Below are 18,505 nucleotides of genomic sequence, written 5' to 3' on the forward strand. Positions count from 1 at the left end.
GGCTGCCTGGCTCCATGGGGTTGGCGGCAGGCGCTGCTGAGCTGACGATAAACCTGGAAGTGGGGGACAGTGCCGGGCAGGGGGCGTCTCTGGGATGAATGAGGGATGGCCCGCACTTCACCTCTCACTAGGTGACCCCAAACGGGCCTGCTCACCAGACTGCAGCTTTCTAGATCCCTTCGGCAGGACGGAATTTGGCAGAATGTTCTAGCCCTTGACGGTTGGACTGGCTTTGTGTTTTCCGGTAATTCTTTCTCCCCTTCAGCTTCCTCTTCCCTCCTTTGACCTCTGGGAGTTACGAGCAGGGGAGGAGTGGAGAGGCATTCTCAGCGAGCGTTCTCACCTGGGCAAAGTCAGCCAGTGGGAGAAGCCCAGGGAATGGACCGTCCTGGCTCGGGGAGGCCGGGGTGCGAGGACACTCGGGGGCGAGGCCCGACCGATTGCGATTGTTTTCATGATTGTTTTGTGTGCGGCAATAAGTAGATTTTATTCTGCATCCTTTATTCCTTATATTTTCTTTTTAAACTTTATTTTTCAACTGTCGTTGATGTTCAGGATTATTTTATGTGAATCTCCGTGTGCCGCATTGAAGTTAGATAAGAGCAGGACCAACTATGAAGGGCCCCGGATGTGAGGCTGAGAAATCCTCAAGGTCAGGGGCGGTGTCTAGTCCCCTGTCGCATCTCCAGTACATAGTGGGAGCTCAGTGGTTTGCTGAGTGAGTCAAGGACATGGTCCAACAACAGCGTGGAACCTGAACTTCAGCCAGCTGAAGATGGTTGAGGGCTAGACCGGCACGATGGAGACATTTATTAAGTTTCATCACGCGCGCGAGCACACACACACACACACCATCCTTCTCCTCATCACCCAGAACCTTTCTGGTGTCTCCAGAGGTAAACATTCTCCAGATTCAAGACATTTACAATGATGAAAACACCCAGAAAGAGCCCCAGTCTTTCTCCTCTCTCGATGCATTAAGACTAGGTTCGGTCCTCTTAGTACTTGGGCTGTGGCCTCAGGCTTCTTATTCACCTCACTTTCTGAGCCTTGCTCTGCTGATCTGGAAAAGTTAAAGGGCCTTTTGAGTTCTACGGTATTATTAAATACGTTCGGTCAGTCCACCACTCCCTGCCTTCACTCTGGCTGATCGGCTCAGCAACACCGCCCTCCCACCTCCCCTCCCCCAGATCCAAGTCAGAGCCCAGCTGGTCAAGGAATCTTCCCCTCATTAGTTCCACAGCTACACGTCCCCCACTTCGCAGCCCCTCAGCAGGTCTGCGCCATTGTTCACATATGTTGCCTTTAAATGCATCACGCGGGAGTGGATTAGCTCTCCATCTGGACAGTGAGCTTCTCCAGCGCCAGGACCCCAACCTCCAGTTCCTTTTCCCCTGTAGAACCAGTGCCCTGTCTGCTCGGCTTTGACCTTGAGAGCGGAGTTGGTAGTTCTGCCCGGGGCAGGCTCACTTGCTCCCACTCTGGGACTTGGGGACTTGGGCTGGAGCTCCTTACCTGACCTGTTCCTCCTTCCTCCTCCCTCCTCTCCGTCAAAGTCGTCCCCATAATGATGGCTTTGGGGAAGGTGCCGCTTTTCCCTTTGCCGACTCCCTGCTGGCTCAGACTTCGCAGTGTGCATGTTGAGTTTCTCGGGGCTGATTTGGGCTTTGTTTCTGGTGCAGCAGCTATTTAAAAGGAAAGGAGAACAAAGCTGTTCTTTCACTTCCGGGGAGTGGGCACAGTTTGCCAGTGCCTCCAGAAAGACAGCGCCAAGTGGGGTGGACTCCAGGGTCCCTGCTCCTTCTCCCTGCCGGAGGAGAAAAACACCGCTCAGATCTGCCACCGACTGCCTGCGTCGTCCTCTTCTCTGAGCTTTAATTTCACTCCCGGGAACAGGAGAGAATTGGATCGGATTTTCTCTAAACTGCATTTTCGTTTTAGCCATCTAGAATTCCCTGTTCATGCCTCAGTTTCTCCCTTGATCAGAGGTGTTTATCCAAAACTTCTTTTGTATAAAATATCCTCCCTCGCTCTTCCTCCCTCCTCTGTACAATAAGGACTTCAGATATAGTTGCAAGGTAGTGCATCTCATTACCTGGGCGCAGACGTGAGAGGGAGTGTTCGCGTTAGCACCGTGGCTGAGGGCGTGGCGCTGGGGGCGGGCCTCTCTGGTTAGAGTCCCGGCTGCACCACTTGTTAGCGGTGGTGTTAGCAGTGTGGCTGGTTCCACAGTCTGCCTGGGTCAGTTTTCTCATCAGTAAAGATGGGAGGCTGATCGCGCTTACCTCACCAGCTGGAGAGAAAGCACTCCATCCGCGGCAGCGATTACCGTGATGATGATGGTGGCTTTGCCGTGTATTGCAGGGCTGGCCTGCCCGAAATTCTTCATCTCGACCCTCTGTGCTGCCCGCGCCCACAGTCCAGGCCACTGCGGGAGGCTCACAAGGCCCCTCTGACCGCGTGTGGAGTTCCCAATGTCTCCTCCCTCCACAAAACCGCGAACACTCTACAGCCCAGTCATACTCAGCTGCTAACAACTCTCTGAAGTGATGACACCAGTCTGCCCTCCACTGTCCTTGTAAAAGCAGGTGCTTTTCCCAGGAATGCCTGCCCTCATCTTCACTTCAAAACCTGGTCTGTGGGCCCCTCGCCTGGGACGAGTCCTCTAGTCCTTGGAGCAGGGGCAGCTCCTTGCTTTGGGGGAATGATGCAGCCTGAACACACTGTACCTGGCTGGATTCCCCTGGAACGGACAAGGTTTGTCTGCTAAGCTAGCTTTTGTTTTGCTGTGAGCTAGCTGAGAGTGGAGACAATTCATTTTTATTTCTGCCCTTAGTGTGTTCCCTCTGCTCCCAGACAAGCCGGCCCCCACCACACCCAGGGCAGAGTCTGTGCTCGGTGGCATTTTCCGAGCTCCGCAGGAAGCCCTGAGAATGGGTGCTGGGCACGCCGAGAGCAAGTGGAACGTCGAATGGCGTCGGGGGTGGGGCTCGGGAGTAATCCAAGCAGGTTTGCTGAGAAGGCAACTTGGAGCTCATTCCGGAAGCCGGTTCAAAGTCTCTCTCACGGGAGCAGGTGCCTTTGGGGGCCTGGTGTCCTGTCTAGGCCCCCACGTAGGAACAAAGGGACAGAGTGTCTGCTCCCCCGACCTCCATGACCAGGCCGGGTCTCACCACTGCCCTTGCTCATGCGTAGAACCCGGTTATCTCCTACATTGTTCTTCCTTTTACAATGGCTCCTCTCGGTTCCCACCGCTAACCTTGACTGGGTTTTCTACTTTCTTGTCTCATTATCCCTCCTCTGTATTCTGGTTTCCTTGGACCATCTCCGGGGGGAACTACCTGTACCTAAGACCTTACCTCAGGTGACACGTAAGAGGAGCTACGAGTGTGGAAGTCGACAGTAGAGGCAGCCCTGCATAGAACACCCTTCTCACGGGGTCCTGGGATAGCCCTCACTAGTCCCGTGGCGATAAGGGGGGCCACTGCAGGCCCCTAGTGGGGGTGCGGCAGGCTCCGACCCACGGAAGCTGAGATTCTCACCTGACAGACTGGGCGGGATGCGGTCGGTGCCAAAACCCAGGCCCAGGCGTTGATGGCGGAGGAGGCGGGCTGCGAGGGAGGCTCAGTGTGCGACCTCGACAGGCCTCCTCGGCTCCCGTCGGGCCCCTGACACAGGAGGAACGGGTCTCTGAGAACGAGGCGGGCACCCAAGGACAGAGCCTCCAGGTCTCCCCTGCACCCCCGTGGCTGGCACGAGCGGTCCCCCCCCTCGGTCAGAGCAGAGCGGCACCTCCAGGCCGGAACTGGAAACGCCTTCCAAGGCGACTGCCCTGCAGGCTGACGCTCGTCCAGCCTCCAGGTCTGCCCACTGCCTCCCACCCAGACCAGGCTCTAGAGTCGGGTCTCAGCGGAGCTCGGGGGAGGGCGAGCAGCCCCCGTGTGGGAGGAGACAGGCCTCTGACTGTGGGAGCCGGGGGAGGACCTGCTCAGACACAGCAGGACCTGGGGACCCTGTGTGGGATGAAGTCTGAGGGGTCAGACCGGGGCATGGTGACACATTGGCCGGAACCAGAGGACGTGCTAACCTGAGGACACTGTCCCACGACGCAGAGTTGAACGTCCAGCAGGGACTCCTGGGGCCACTTCTGACACGCTCCTTGAAGGTGTCGGAACGGCCTCAGCAGGGCCCCGAGGACCATATTGGGAGGCTCGGAGCAGCTGGTGCATCGGGATGGACTCATCACGCGGAACCAGGGAGCCCGAGTGTACGGGCCCTGGGAGCGCCAGCGGGGCGCTCGCCGGCACACGGGTGAGAAAGTGCCGGTGAGGGCGGCCCCAGCTCCACCGGGGAACTCAGGGGTGACTGTCCTCCGAGGACCAGAGCCGACAGCGAGGGACGCAGCCCGGAGCCCGGTTCCCACGCGTCTGTGCGGTGGGAAAATGTGGACCAGCAGTGGTCCCCTCGGACACACAGGCAGCTGGGGTGGTGGCTGCCACGCTGCAGGCTCCCTGGGGATCGGATGGATGGGTCACCAAGCAGAGTGGTCCACGGCTTGTACAACCAGGAAAACTCTGGCTTGTACAACCTGGTTATCTAATGGCTGATTTCACCCATCGGCTGGTGGGGGGATGGGGTCTTCCCGGGGAAGAACCGGCAGTGCCGCCACACGTCTGCACCACGAGTGGCCCCTGAACCACCTTCCCAAAGGCACCTGCGCCCATCCACCCAAGGGACAGGAAAGCCAGCACCTCAAGAGGGCCATTTGACACGGGATCTGGGCTGCCGTTGATGTTAGGGGACCTGTCAGGCCACCGAGGTTCCCCGGTGGACTGGGCGGCAAGCAAAGCCCCGCCTTTGTGCGCGTGACCCTGCCTACAGCAGGTCCGGAGGCTCCCCGGGGGGCCCGTGCTGGCTGCAGGTGAGGGAAATACAGCGCCCGAGATGTACAGGATGTGGATATGGGTGTCGGTTGTAGCCTCAGGTCCTCCTGTAGTCCTTGGTTCTGTACCTCGACCCACTAACCTTCCTGCCTGAGGCGTTTTTTATGTTCAAGGTTAAGGTCAGCGACACCCTGTAAGCTTGGTGTCATAGTGCACTTACCTCAGGGCCGGAGTGTGTCTGGGCACTACAAGGGGTGGACGGGCCAGCGGTCCCTGAGCCCGGGGCAGCACGCATCCCAGCCGCTGACCTGATTTCAGGGCAACTCTGAGTGGACGGTTCCGGGCCTGCTCCCGGCATCTTATCTCAGGCAGGCAGAGTGGCGTCTCCCCGCTTCTCTGACTCAGGGCTTTCTCTGACGCCAGAGCATCCTGCTCAGTCTGCACCTGGGCCGCGAGGACGTGCAGGAAAACGGACACCTCTGGGGGCCGCCCCCACGGAGCGGGGACAGGAGTCCGAGGCCAGTCAACGCCCCAGCCTCCTGCCTCCCAGAGGGTCATTCCGAGGGTCCTGAGTTTTCCGCACGATTAATTAGCTTAAGGATCTGCCCCTTGTCGGTTTTCCTCCGTTCCCTGCCTGCTCCCGCTATTCCCTGGCTCTGGTTTCCCGAGATCATCTCTGAGCTGATCTCCCTGCCGCCAGGACCTTGTTTCGGCTTTGATGGGGCACTTGACCACTCATTTTCTCCTCGCAGCCTCTGTAACTCCATTCAGATTTCCTCCCTGACCAACATGCCCCTCCTGTGGCTACACTCCCAGCACCTAATAGAGGCCTGGTCTATTAAAGGCTCTCAGTAAATATTTGTTTAAAAAAAAAGGACTCTTCCAATGGGCCCTTCCCAGCAGGAGGAGAGTTACAGAAGGCAATTGTGAGCCTTGCCACCCTCGGACACGGCGCCGCAATCTCTCGGGCCGCCAGCGCCAGCTCCCCGTGTGGGGCAGAAGTCCATTATCTGCGCATATCAGACTCTAATACAGCGCAGCGAGGGGCCTCGGTGACTAGGCCGGCTAAGTGCTGCTCAGAGTCCCAGGCCCCTCCTCTCCCCGCCTCTGCCCCCCTCCCCCCAGCCAGCCACATTAAGTAAGTAATGAGAATGGCTAGAAATTGAATTTTACGAAAAAGTAATCTGAGGCTTAGAGAACAAGCAGGCAAGAAAGGGGAGGGGTTTGGTGATGCGGGGCAGAGGGTTTCAGGGCCGTCGGGGGGCACAGAGGACCACGGGGGCCGACGAGGAGTCAGGTAGGAGAGCCGTGCAGTTAGGGAGGCTGAGGCGGGGGCAGGGTCGTGTCTTTCTTCTTGCTTTATTCACTTTTTTCTCCATCTTTTTGTCTCATCTGTGCGTATTTGTCTGGGTGTTCACAGGGTGCAGGGGGAGGGGGCTGAGGCAGAGATGGCAGTGGGGAGGGGTGGGGGAGCAGGCAGTGTTCACTCAGAACGGAATGAGTGCCTGCCTGCCATTCTGGGAGCACTGACCTTGGACATGAAGGAGGTGGGGGGCTAGAGGAGGTCGGGGAATGAACGGAGGCGTGGGATGAAAGCATGGCCATGGCCCCCCACCCATTTCTGCCTCCTTACTGGCCTCCCTGGTTGTGGTGGGCCGGCCGTGATGGGGGAGCCACTCCGTCGGACAAGTCAAAGCAGGGAGCACGAGAGGTGCTTTGCTGCAGGGAGGGGAGCGTGTTCGCCATGTATCCGTGGGCGTGAGTCCCCCGTGGGGCGTGGATGTGAATGGTCATGCCACCTCCTGGCAGCAACTTTACCAGGTCACCATTTTCAAGGTGAGCAGAGTGTGGCCCTCAGACGTTAGGTGAGCTCCTGGAGACACAGCTGGGGACACAACCAGCCTGCTCGGAAGGTGCAGAGCTGCCTGGACGGGCCGCAGGGGCTGGGTCTGAGCTCGTGCGGACCAAAGCCCGCGCCGTCGGTTAGAAGATGGTCGATGCAGGGCCATGACCGAGGGAGCGAGGGGCCGGCCTGTGTCCTTGGCGTGTTGCTCACAGCCAGCCAGCCCGACTGCCGTGCCTGCACGGACCTCCCCTACCTCCCCAACAGCCCCTGCTATGGCTGCGTCTTCTCAGGGGCCTCCTGCCCCCTCCCTGGACCCCGAGTCTCTCACATTCCCACGTGCCCCCCCCACACACTCCCCACACCATGTTGAAACAGCTAAGTGGAGCGCAGCTTGAGCCTGATGCTTGGTGATGATGAGTTTCCCAGCAGGGAAGAGTCTGCTTTGCAGGGACAAAGACTGAAGCAGCAGCGTTAAATCTTCCTGCTTGTCCACATCAGAGCTGCACAGAGGCCAGACAGCTGCCCCTGGGAAAGCAGCAGCGGGCTGGAGGCTGTGCAAACAGAAACCCCAGGGGGTTAAAAGCACCAACGGAGAAGCCCAAGCAGGGCCGATGGGATGATGGAGGCGGTTATGTGTGTTCGGTCATTAACAGGCAGACGAAATGACAAGCACAGAGGGAGGCCGAGGCTGTCTGCCTAGGGGCGGGGGGAGGGAGGGAGGGCTGGGCTCTAGCCTTGGCTCTGCCCCCCAATTAGGAAATGAGTTTATGCTTCAGAATCTTAGTTCAACTTTTTCTTTTTAATGGGAGGGGAGGGTTGGATTGCTTTTAACTCCAGGCAAACTAGTGTTTGACTAGCGACAAAGTCATGGGCTAGTCTAGGAGAGAGACGGTGTTTTCAGCGCAGTTCCTGCAGACAGAAGGGACTCGGGATTCATTCCCTCAACACCCGTAACCAGACATGCTGGGTAGACGATGGTGAGCAAGACCAGTCCGAACCCCGCCTCCCGGGCTCCTCTTCTAGTGCAGAAGGAGGTGTTCATTGGTAACCACACACACCAGTATCACCACAGCCACCATCGGTACCATGAAGGAGAGGGGTGCGGAGCTAGGGGACGGCAGGAGGCGGAGATGCCCCTCAGGCTGTACATTGGGAGTCCTGCTCCCCGAGAAGCTGATGCCGGGGCGGAGAGAACACTTCCAGAGAATGGAGCCAGACATGCCCTGAGACCGGGAGGAGCTTGTCTAGTTGGAGGCACCACGCGGGCCGTCCTGGCTAGAGCACAAGGAGGAAGGAGGCAGGAGTGTCCCTACGGAGGGGCAGCCTGGGCCTGGCTGACCCTGGGGGCGGGGAGCTGTCCGAGGTGCTGGCCGGGAAAGCGTGCGGGGGCACTGCCGCCGAGACCACGGCTACCATGTGAGGTGAGAGGGGAGCTTTGGACGGTCGTGGTGGCTTCAAAGCAGGTGGGCAGTAGGCCCCTCTGCCTACACACCCCCCAAGTCACTCTTCCCTGACGTCTGAGTGACGTGACACTTCGGTGTCCCGGACACTCGTTTATCCTGACTATTGTAAACACTTATCTCCCCTCATCAGATCTGAGGGAGCTGGGGGCAAGAGAGAGATTTCCGCGGTAGGAAGGCCGAAACATAAAGAGCCTATGGTGATACTTCTCCATGGGCTTCGTGCCCATGAACTAGTCACCTCCTTCCGCTTCGTTGTTCATTCATGTGCGGAGTCCGCAACCACAGGACACGCGGGCCTCTGTCCCGGTTATGAAAGTGAAACCTAAAGGCCCCCTGGAAGGTCACAGAAACAGCGATGTGGGTCAGATAGAAGATAACCGAGACGCACACCGGGGAGGGGCGCGGCCTGGGGCAAACCAGGCAGGGTGTGCCTGGGCCCCTCGGCCCCATGCGGTTGTCGCCGTGCAGGGGTGAGGGCCCAGAGTTGCCCCGTCTTCTAATTGTTAAAGAGACACTGGAAATTTGAATTTTCAGATGACATTTACTATTGTATGTAATCACCAAATCATTGAATAACCGTGCCCCCCACCCCCAGTCTTATGAGCAGTACAATACTTACACACCTGTGAGCCAGCGGCCTCCAGTCCGCCGACTCTGCTGCGGCCGACGGCCCTCCCCGGGTAGACGGGTGACTCGTCTAGAGAGAGGCTGTCACTTGCCCACAGTGTCAGAGGACGCACGTGGTCACGGACTGGAATGCACACCCTCTAACTCCGAGCGTGCGCCACGGGCCAGGTCCAGGAGACAAAGAGGATGTGTTACAAGACAGGGTTTCCACCCCGGGCAAGCTCACAGTGTGGGGGGAGCAGGCCCACCTCCACCAGGACACAGTGTGACGGCTTTTCAAAGTTGGCACTAAAGAAGCCCAGAAGAGGCGCCCTAGAACCTGACACAAAAATTTCAGTGGAGGTGGGGACATTCAAGGAGCTTTGCAGTCTCCTAACAGGCAAAAGGCTGTCTGCTGCTCAGGGGCCCAGCCTCTGGGGGGGTCTCCGTGCAGGCAGGAGCACCTGAGACCCGGCTCTTGAGGAGGGGGCTCCTCGGCTGCGCCTGCAATTTACAGCCCACCCTCTGCCACCTAACTGTGCCATCGGCACTCAGACTTGCAGATCTAGGGTGAGGGTGTATGGGTCGCAGTTGTGGGCCTACTGGCCGCAGTAAAGTGTGGCACTGACGGGGTTAAACAGCCCGGCCTTCCCGGGCTTGGGGGCCGCCCTCCCACTCCACGTTGGGGCCAGGAGTGCAGTGGATCAAGGCCGGGTTTGCACGTCGTGGCTTAGGAAGGGGCTATACAATGGGCTGTCCACACCCTTCTGCAGGATTTTTGTTGGTTTGCTTTTGGTAGGGGTTCAACCTTGCTCCTCAGGGCATGGCCTCACAGCAGGGGCGTCGCCTGGGAGCCCGTTAGGAATGCAGAGTCTCAGGCCCCCGCTCAGGCTGTCTGGATTGGGATCTGAGCTGAGCAAAACCCCGGTGACCGTTGGGCTTGCAGACGTTTGAGAGCTGCTGACAGACAAAGCACCCGGGACAAACATGTCTCGTCTCTTCTGTGCCTTCATTTTTGTTTCCAACGTCAGCGCACAGCCACCGCAGCCACCACGGGCGGGTGGGGGTGGGGAAGCAGTCTCAGGGCCAAGGACACAGTGGTGCCCAGTGACCACCTGTGGAATGCAAGGAGGGGTGGTGGCATCTGAGCTCTGTCCCATCAGCCCTGGTCGCTAGACTTCAGTCTCTGTGCTGCTTCTCTTTCCAGATTTTTATTTCCTTTCCCTAAAGGAGGGATTAGAACCTATGAGCCAGCAAAACTCCCATGTCACGCCAAAGGTAGCTGCTCAGGCCACATTACTTGGGTATCTGGTGGGGAGGGTGGTGGACGGGCCTCCTGCTGCCTCCGGAAAAGGGACTCCGAGTCCCTGGACACAGCTTGAATTCTCCCGGGGCCATCTGAGCCCCCCCCCACCTCCCCTGTGCCGACTTGCTGTGCCATCCAGGGTAAGCGACCCTCCCTCGTGAGGAGAAGAGACTGACCGTCTCAAGTCCGTGGGCTCCGAGGTGGCGCCTGTCGACCTCATACTCAGGTGAAGCACCCTCTCGGCAGGGCCCTTTGGAAGGGGGTACCAGTCTCTCCCACAGCCTCCTCAGTGTTGGGCCCCCCCAGCTCCCAGGGCAGCCTCCCCTGTGTGCCCAGCTCTCATGGTCACCGGGCACCCCAGGGACAGCCTCCCGGTATTTCAGCTCAGTGTGACTCGTCAGTGCCGGGGCAAGCAAGGCTGTGAGAAGAGAAGCCTCCATCCCAGCTCTCTGGGAGAACTCGGGGCTGACGGGAAAGTCTTCTGACACCGGGCAGAACGTGACTGTGAGTTTGGTGGTGAGGTCAGCGGTCAGGGCACGCAGAGGAAGGAGGCCATTACTGTTGTGGGCGTGGAGGAAATCAGGGGGGCTGCATGGGGGAGGAGGGCTTTGAAGCCTGGGCAGGATTCCCGTAGATGGCAGAGTGCTCCAGGCTCCCCGAATGTCTGTGTTCGTTCGTTGTGACTCTGAGGCACCGCTCACTCCATTGCACGCCCCTTGGCTTAAAACACCCCTCCCCCGAGTCCTTGCCCACCTGCTGCCCTTGCTCCCTCGGGGCCCCATCCCGGGCTGCAGGCGCCCTTCTTAGCTCTTCCACCGCACCCACCGCCCTTCGTTGTGCTTGCTTGTTGGTGAGATGGTCCTCCCTTGTTTCACCAGGCAGGGGCTGGTTAACCGCATCGTACTCAGTGTTTTATTAGTAATGCCAGCGTAGACAGTTAATACATGTTGAAGGAGCAGATGACTAAGTTACTAAGTGGCCGTCCAGACAGAGAACACAGCCTGGGGAAAAGCTTGCAGGAGAGACAACTCGGCTGCCATGAGTTGCTCCCTGTGGATGGGAGGGGAGGGGAGGCAGGATGGAGGGGGGGGTACAGGTGGAGGCTGGAGCCCGCTGAGTCCTTATCTCATCCTCTGGGGAGGGGCCTTCCAGCCCTGTGTCCTGAGCTGGCGCGGGCAGGAGAGGCTGGGCGCCAGCCCGGGACCTGCCAGTCTCCTGCAGCTTTGCCTTCCTCATTGAGATTCCTCCCAGAGGCAAGGGGGCGGGGAGATGACTCAGGGGCGGTGGCTCTGGGATGTGTCCTCAGCCAGTGCTGGCGCCTGCCAGCTGCCCGTATATCAAGGGCCCTGTCGTCTTCTCGCTCCCTGGAAAGGGAAGTGGGGGAGATAATTGTGTCTCCTTGGGAAGAAATACGGGCACAGGCAGCAGCCTCTCTCCCAGCTTTGGGAGAAGAGATGCCTACTCAGCATCCTGGGGGTGCAGGGAAAGGGTAGAGAAGGATGTTTAACCCTTTCCTGTTAAAGGCCCTTTTCAAAACCGATTCCCAAAGACAAAAAGTGCTGAAGGCATTGTGGTCATTCAAAGAGGCCGTTGGGGACGAGTTCCTGGAGGGCAGAGAGCCGGAGGGGGAACCAAGGGGTTCAAGGGGTGCCAGCAACTCAAGACCAAGTATTGATGTAGAAAGTGGCCATGGTGTCCATTTTGGTTTTTCAGAACAGGACAACCCCAGGTGTCTCCTTTCTGTTTTGCCCGTTGGAAATCTGAGACCTGGGCCAAGCCAGCATGTGGCCCAGCAGGTACCGGAGGGGACTCTCGCTCTGGACCAGGCAGCCACCCCTCCTCTCCATCCCTCTGTTAACCTGACTTCCCAATGAGCTTAATCACGCCACCCGCCTTCATGGCCTCCATCCGCAAGTTCCACTAATTAATGATTACAAATTGCTAAGTAACCAACCAGCTGGTGCAGCTATTATTAATGGGAGTGGACCTAGACCAGAGTGTGGGGGAGAAGGGTCATTAGCCTTGTGTTGAAGGGACGTGGGTTGGGGTCAGGGCCAGAGCGCATCGGCAGAGCAGAGGGAGGGCATGGCCGCCCCTGAGTCCCATGTGCTTAGCAGTTTGGGTGGCAGGGAGGCCTCACGCTAAATGACGTTTCCTTGGCGGTGGCTCCACCATCTGGAGTGCCAGGGTTGGGGACTGAGGGAGGTGGTGGTCAAGGCCATTCCTAGAGATGGCAAGTTGGGGGATTGCACCGGGCCTGGTCAGCTGGAGCCGTGACGTGCCCGGGCCAGGCAGCCGGTGAGGGTGAGGGTGAGAAGGCCGAGCCACCAGCACCTGCTGGGAACAGACCCCAGGGCCTCAGAGGCAGCTCAGCCGTTCACAAAACGCCCCGGAGCAGCCTGCCTGACCTGCCTGATGGAGATGTGACCTTGACCATAGGGCTACCAGAGGCTGAGGGAAAGGAGTAACAGTTCCTTCGGTCTGGGGGAGGCTTGCTGGTCTCTTGGAGAAAGGGCTGTTTGAGCAAATTCGAGCCTGATCGGGTGGCAGCGAGTGTCCGACGCGCTAGCTGGGTGCCCCTGTGGCAGCGGAGGAGGGAGCAGAAGCCTTTGGTGATGTGACCCCACCAGGCTCACGGCGATGAGTCTGGGACTGATTAAATTGGGAAAAAGGCGTTGAGGGGGTTGGAGGGGATGGACCTCCCCTCCCTGGGAGCTTCCCCTACCCTTTCTCCCCTTTCATTTACGCTCCTCACTGAGCCCGCCCAAGTCCCCCACCCACTCCTCCAGCCCTGCAGCTCGGGCAGCCGCCCTCCCCCACCTCCTGCTCGCAGCAGCTCCCTCCACACGGCAGGGTTTTGGTTATCCCTCCTGGGCCTGGGACCAGCTCTGCTTCTACTTTCCCCCAAATGCGCTCCCAGACAGCTTACCATTCGCCCGCCGCTTCCCAGTCCCTCCTCGGCGCTCGCTCTCTATGGCTGCGTGTGTTTTTCGCCACCTCTCTGACCTGTGCTTCCATTTCTTTTAGGGTTTGTGGCGAGATGCCTCCACGGCCCATCCTCACTTCTGCTAAAGTCTTGAGAAGGTGGGTAGACACGTGGAAGGATTTCCTGACATCAGATGCACCACGGCATCCCTCTGAAAAGACGGGCAGAGGGAGACAGGTGGTGATCTGCACACACACGTATCCTGGAGCTGTGGGGGGTGGGGTGGGGGGTAGGAAGGGAGCTGGGGCATCTGCCTGGTGGGTGTGAGGGGAGAGAGCATTGTTCTCCCGTCGTCAGTTCTCCTCCGTTACGGTGAGACAACTTAAAAAAACTTAAAAATTTTTTGACACCAGGCAACCCTCGGGGAAAGCCCCCCTGTGCGGTGGAACAACAGTCCACCGCCTGCCTCCTCGTCTCCCCCAGCCTCCGTCAATGCAGCTGCGTGTTTCGCTCGGTTGTAACCAGCGTGTGAAGACATTTTCTGCTTTTCCCACTTAACAGTATTTCACATGGACGTTTCTATTGTGCCCACTTAGTCTGCGGAGCTGTCATTTTTAATAACTGCGGTGCATTAATATGACTGCAGTTTGCTTACTGCTATTGTTAGGCATTTGGGTGGCGGCCAGACTTTCAATCTTGCAAACTGTTCCCGTGAACGTCTTTGTCAAATGACTCCCCCCCACCCCCCCCCGCCCTTTGCATTATTTCCCAAAGGTTGGTTCCCCCAAGGAAGATTTCTGGGTCAGAGGGCACGCTCAGTTTTGGAGTTCCTGTCGCACTCTGAAGATGGCTTTTCCTGAGGACAGACTCGGGTGGTAGCACTGCCACCAGCATGCACAGGGAGGGCACCCGATAGGGGGTGTGGGGACTTCTCTTTCTTAGGACCAGGGTCTGCCCCCAACTGGCTCTGTGACCTTGGGCAGCTCAGCTCCCCTCTCTGGGCCTGGGTGGTCTTGTCTGTAAAGTCAAGGATTGAGGGGAGCTGATGTGCGATGGGGGTGTGCCAGACTGCTCATCTGCAGGCTGGCTTGCTGGCGGACACAGGGGTCCCCGACTTGTGGGGATGTGAGTACAGTGCCAGGAGGAGCCACCGTCTGCATTTCGAATGGATCGTGTTTGTGTGCGGTGGGGGGTGTGCTGGGTGCTGGGAGATGCCGCGTGGCCACCCCAGGTGATGGTGGCCTGGCGCCCGCCACTCAGCCGCGCTAGGTTTCTGTGCTTGGCGTCCAGGGTCGATGCTGGGCGGTGAGTTTTGAATTTCATCTTTGGACACACGGGAAAAGGTTGGGGGCCAGACAGAACTAGGTTTGAATCCAGCCTTGATGCTCAGTGGCTTTGTGGGATTTGAGCAGATGGCTTCGTATCTTGGAACCTCAGTTTCCTTATCTGTAAAGTGGGAATAAAAATGTCCATCTTAGAAGGCCGTTCCAGAGAGTTGAGTGAGACGCTGCATGTGAGGCCTGGGCCACCGAGCACCTCCGTTGGCAAAGCTTTTGAGGACCTTGTGCCTTCCCCGTCTGGTGTGATGCTTCTCAGGTGAGACACCTGCAGCCCAAGTTCTGGCGGCTTCCTCTCCTCGGAGGAGGGTGGGCTGGGCAGGGTCCTACAAGGTGCCTAGGCCTTATCTTCCTTGGGGTTGGGCCAACCCTGGCCTTTTCTGGATTCTGGTCATCATGGGCCACTGAGCTGGGCTGACCCTGCTTGCCCTCCTGCTGACCTCTCTTTCCTTGGTGCTCAGTGACACCCCCCAGAGGGTCTGGGTTGCGTGGCAGTTGGACAAGGCCAGGACCCACGGGGCCCAGCCAGCATGAAGGCAGCCGGTGCTGGATTCTCTCCAGTCCCCACCTCCGACTCCAGCCTCTGTTCTGTGCTCCGTACACACCTCTTCTTTGTCCTGGCGCCTTTCCCCAGACCTCCAGCTTTCGGAACCGGATCTCTTGGAACTCTCTCCAGCCTCCGGGAGAGCCCTGAGCCCACCCTTGGAGCCCAGCCCCTGCTGCTTGCGACTTGATCGTCCCTCCTGCCCTGGCTACAGGCTTGCAGCCAAGCTCTGCTGCGTCCAGCTGCTTGGGCTCTCCCCTCCGTTCATCACGTCCCTGGATTTTCCCAGAATGCTTGCCCTGCTGGTGCCTTTCTCCCTCCCCAGCCCCGCCACGGGGTTGTCTGGCTGGGGAGGGAGACACTGGTGGAGGCATCTCCCAGGGGAAACCCACAAACTGGGATGTTGAGCCAGGGCCCCGGACCAGGAAGCTTCTAGGCCAGCGGCTTTGACAAGGGCAGTAGCCTCACTTGGACAATAAACCATGAAAAGTGTTGGGGGAGGGGAGTGGGGAGACGCAGGGGGGCTTCTGGATCTGGAGACCACGGGGGACTCTGTGGCAAGTGCCAACAGCACAGGCAGCCCGTCTTGTGTGCCCAGGTGGGAGGAACGCTTGGTACCTCGTCGCAGGACCTGTACTGAGAATTGCATCCCCCCTTCCTTCCCGAGTGCTCACCGGTAAGCCTGCTTTTACTTGCCCCCTGCATCTCTCACAGAAGAAGCCTCTTTCGTGCATGCCCACTGGTGCCCAGGATGGGAGGGTGGAGAGGGCTGCTGCCCTCGGGAGTTTTCCCCAGCCCAGGGTTGGGGGAGCTGTGGCCTGCCTCCTGTTTCAGCGCACCAAGTGTTATGGCCCTGCAGCCGTGCCTGCTGGTCTCCACACTGTCCCCGGCTGCATTCCCCTGTCGGGGCTGAAGTGAGCAGCTGGGGCAGAAACTGTATGGCCTGTCAAGTGTGAAATACATGCTGCTGGCTCTTTGGTGCGTAGGCTGAATGTTCGGGATGCAATCAGAGCGCCTTCCTATTCAGGGACTTGATGGAGACACTGGCTGTGAGGGCCATGGGTCCCCAGGAGGGTGGGGCTGGGACTTGCACCCCTGGGGCAGATCCCCACCCGCCCAAACCCCCTGGTTGTCAGGTCCCCTGGAGAGGTGGGCAGACGCCAGGGGAAGGTGGTGGCCCAGGCAAGTCCACTGGCCCCTCAGCAGGCTTTCCTCACGCCCCCCCGGAGCTGCGGGCCTTGCCGGCCAGTCGGCACGCACTTCTTCTTCACCAGTGGGGAGAGCTTTGGGGAAGAACCTGCCCTAGTCCGGCCCTGTCCTTTCCCCTTCCCTGTCAGATTTATGGCAGTGTGGAGAGGGGCCAAAGCTGCCATGCCTCCAAGTCTTTGTCCCCTTTTTGTTTTCAGTTTGTCCAGTTGTGACACGGGGTCCAGAAGACTCGCAAGTTCTTGACTCTCCCAGAGAAAAATGGAGACTCCGTTCCTCAGCCAGGACGGCAGTTGCTGCCACTCTTCTGTGGGACGGGAGTGGGACAGGCCTCTTTGCCCCGAGGCCCCCAATTCCCCCTCCAAGTCCAAGGCGGAAACTCCTGTTCCTAACAAGTGTCTCCCCAAGTCATGGATACAATACAATTAGCAGCCTCTTTGTTGAGGGCGTTAATTAACTTGTTTTTTCTGAAGACACCTTCTTCCAGGTACAGCCCATCCTCTCTGGGGTGCTGGTGGGGGGAAGGCAATTAGATCCTCGTTACTGTACAGTTAATTATGGCTTGAAAATGGCTCCAGGAGGCTGGGAGGAATCCCTCAACTGCACGCACCCAGGAAGAGGCCCGTCTTGCAAGCAGGTGTGGAGCAGGGCCTCGTCTGGGGGCCTGGAGAAGAAAGGCCGGTGGGCCCCCTCCGGGGCATGGTGGAAAGGCCGACCCGGCCCCTCGCTCCCCTGCTCAGGAACTTCGAGTGGCTCCGAGTCCTACCAGGTCAAGACCAAGCTCATTCCTTGCACATCCAAGGCCATCTATTGTCAGGAAAACCCCTTTCCCCCGAGTTAGGTTCCATCACAGCTCCACACGGTTCCCTTCCCCAGCAAGTTCAGGCCTCCTGCTCCCTGAGTGCACATTCCACGCCTTTCTTTACGCACATGGTCTGCCCACCTGCATACCCTCCGTCTCCCATCTCTGCCTGCTGGAGAGCTCTCTGTCTTTGAACTTGGAGGAAACCATCATCACCGCTCCTCACCGGAGCCTTTCCTGAGGGTAAGAGTGGTCTTAGAACAGGAACGGATTCGGATAAACTTGGACTCAAGTAACTACCCCCCCAGAGCCTCAGCCCCCCACCCTGTGCAAAGAGGACCCCAAGACCGGCCTGGCAGACGATGTGTGTCAAGGTCCCAGCTTAGACGAGTCTCCTTTTTGTGCACTTTGATGCTCAAGCTGTTGTTCCAGCCTTTACCCCGGTGGTAACGACCCCACCTCACCTGGGTCACATGCTCCGCTGTTTTCCAAACTAGTTTCCCATTCTTTGTCCTCTGTGTCCTTGACCTGAGCCCGCTGAGGTGGGCAGCTGCTCTCTGGACACGGAGGCGCACACAGGGTCCGAGGTGGAGGTTCCCGGTGAGGGCAGGACCACCCCCGAGGGGGTATTTGGGGCCACCGCCACCCCCTGAGGGCGCTCTGGTGTTTAGTGGGCAGGACTGAAGATGCGACACTCCTGCCAGATGTCACATAGGTGAGACACCCATGTGTTTGTCTGCCGCTGACACGGTTCCACGTGACTTGTCCCATACATGAATGGGTATAGTCTTCCCTGTGGATGGGGGGGATGAGGCCTTGTTTCGATGAGCATCTTACTAGGAATTGTGCACCAGCTGGGGAATCACATCTCGGGTGGCAGTGCTTCTCCCGGTGCCACCGTCCCGACGGAGCCCACCTGACTCACCAGTGCCTATGGCGTCCGTGATGTGTTCAGGTGCGAGCGTGTGACTTGCGTGAGCGTCTCCGTAGGTGGCTGTGCACAAGCACAGTGAGATACACATTATCCAATTGTAACCTTCCCCCTGTCTATTTCTCCTCTATGTTGCAGTCAGGGCATTTAAAATTGCACATGCTGTAGTTTATATTCTCTATAATTTCATTTTATTTCAAGAGGGCATTCCAAAACGTTCGTTATCGAAAAGGGGGATGATAAACCCAAGACTGGCTCAGCCTGGAGAAACTCTTTTTTTTTTTTTTTTTAAAGATTTTATTTATCTTTAGAGGGAAAGGGAAGGAGAGAGGGAGAGAAACATCCATGTATGGTTGCCTTTTGTGCATCCCCTGCTGGGAATTGGCCTGCAGGGAACTGGCCTGCAACCTAGGAATGTGCCCTGACCGGGAATTGAACCGCGATTGTCTGGTTTGCAGGCCCATGCTCAATCCACTGAGCTACACCAGCCAGGTGGAGAAACTCTTTGTCGGGCCCCCTTCCTGTCTGGGCCAGGCCCAGGTGGCGGTTCTGGATGCTGCCGGGGGGGGGGCTGTGTTGTCGGTTCAGGCCGCTGCTGCCCCCTGCGGTGTCCGCACCAAGGTATGTGCGTATCTGTGGGCACGACAGTGCCCCG

Source organism: Artibeus jamaicensis, unplaced genomic scaffold (assembly GCF_021234435.1).
Source record: "Artibeus jamaicensis isolate MK-2021 breed Jamaican fruit bat unplaced genomic scaffold, CSHL_Jam_final contig_2259, whole genome shotgun sequence".
Taxonomy (NCBI): domain Eukaryota; kingdom Metazoa; phylum Chordata; class Mammalia; order Chiroptera; family Phyllostomidae; genus Artibeus; species Artibeus jamaicensis.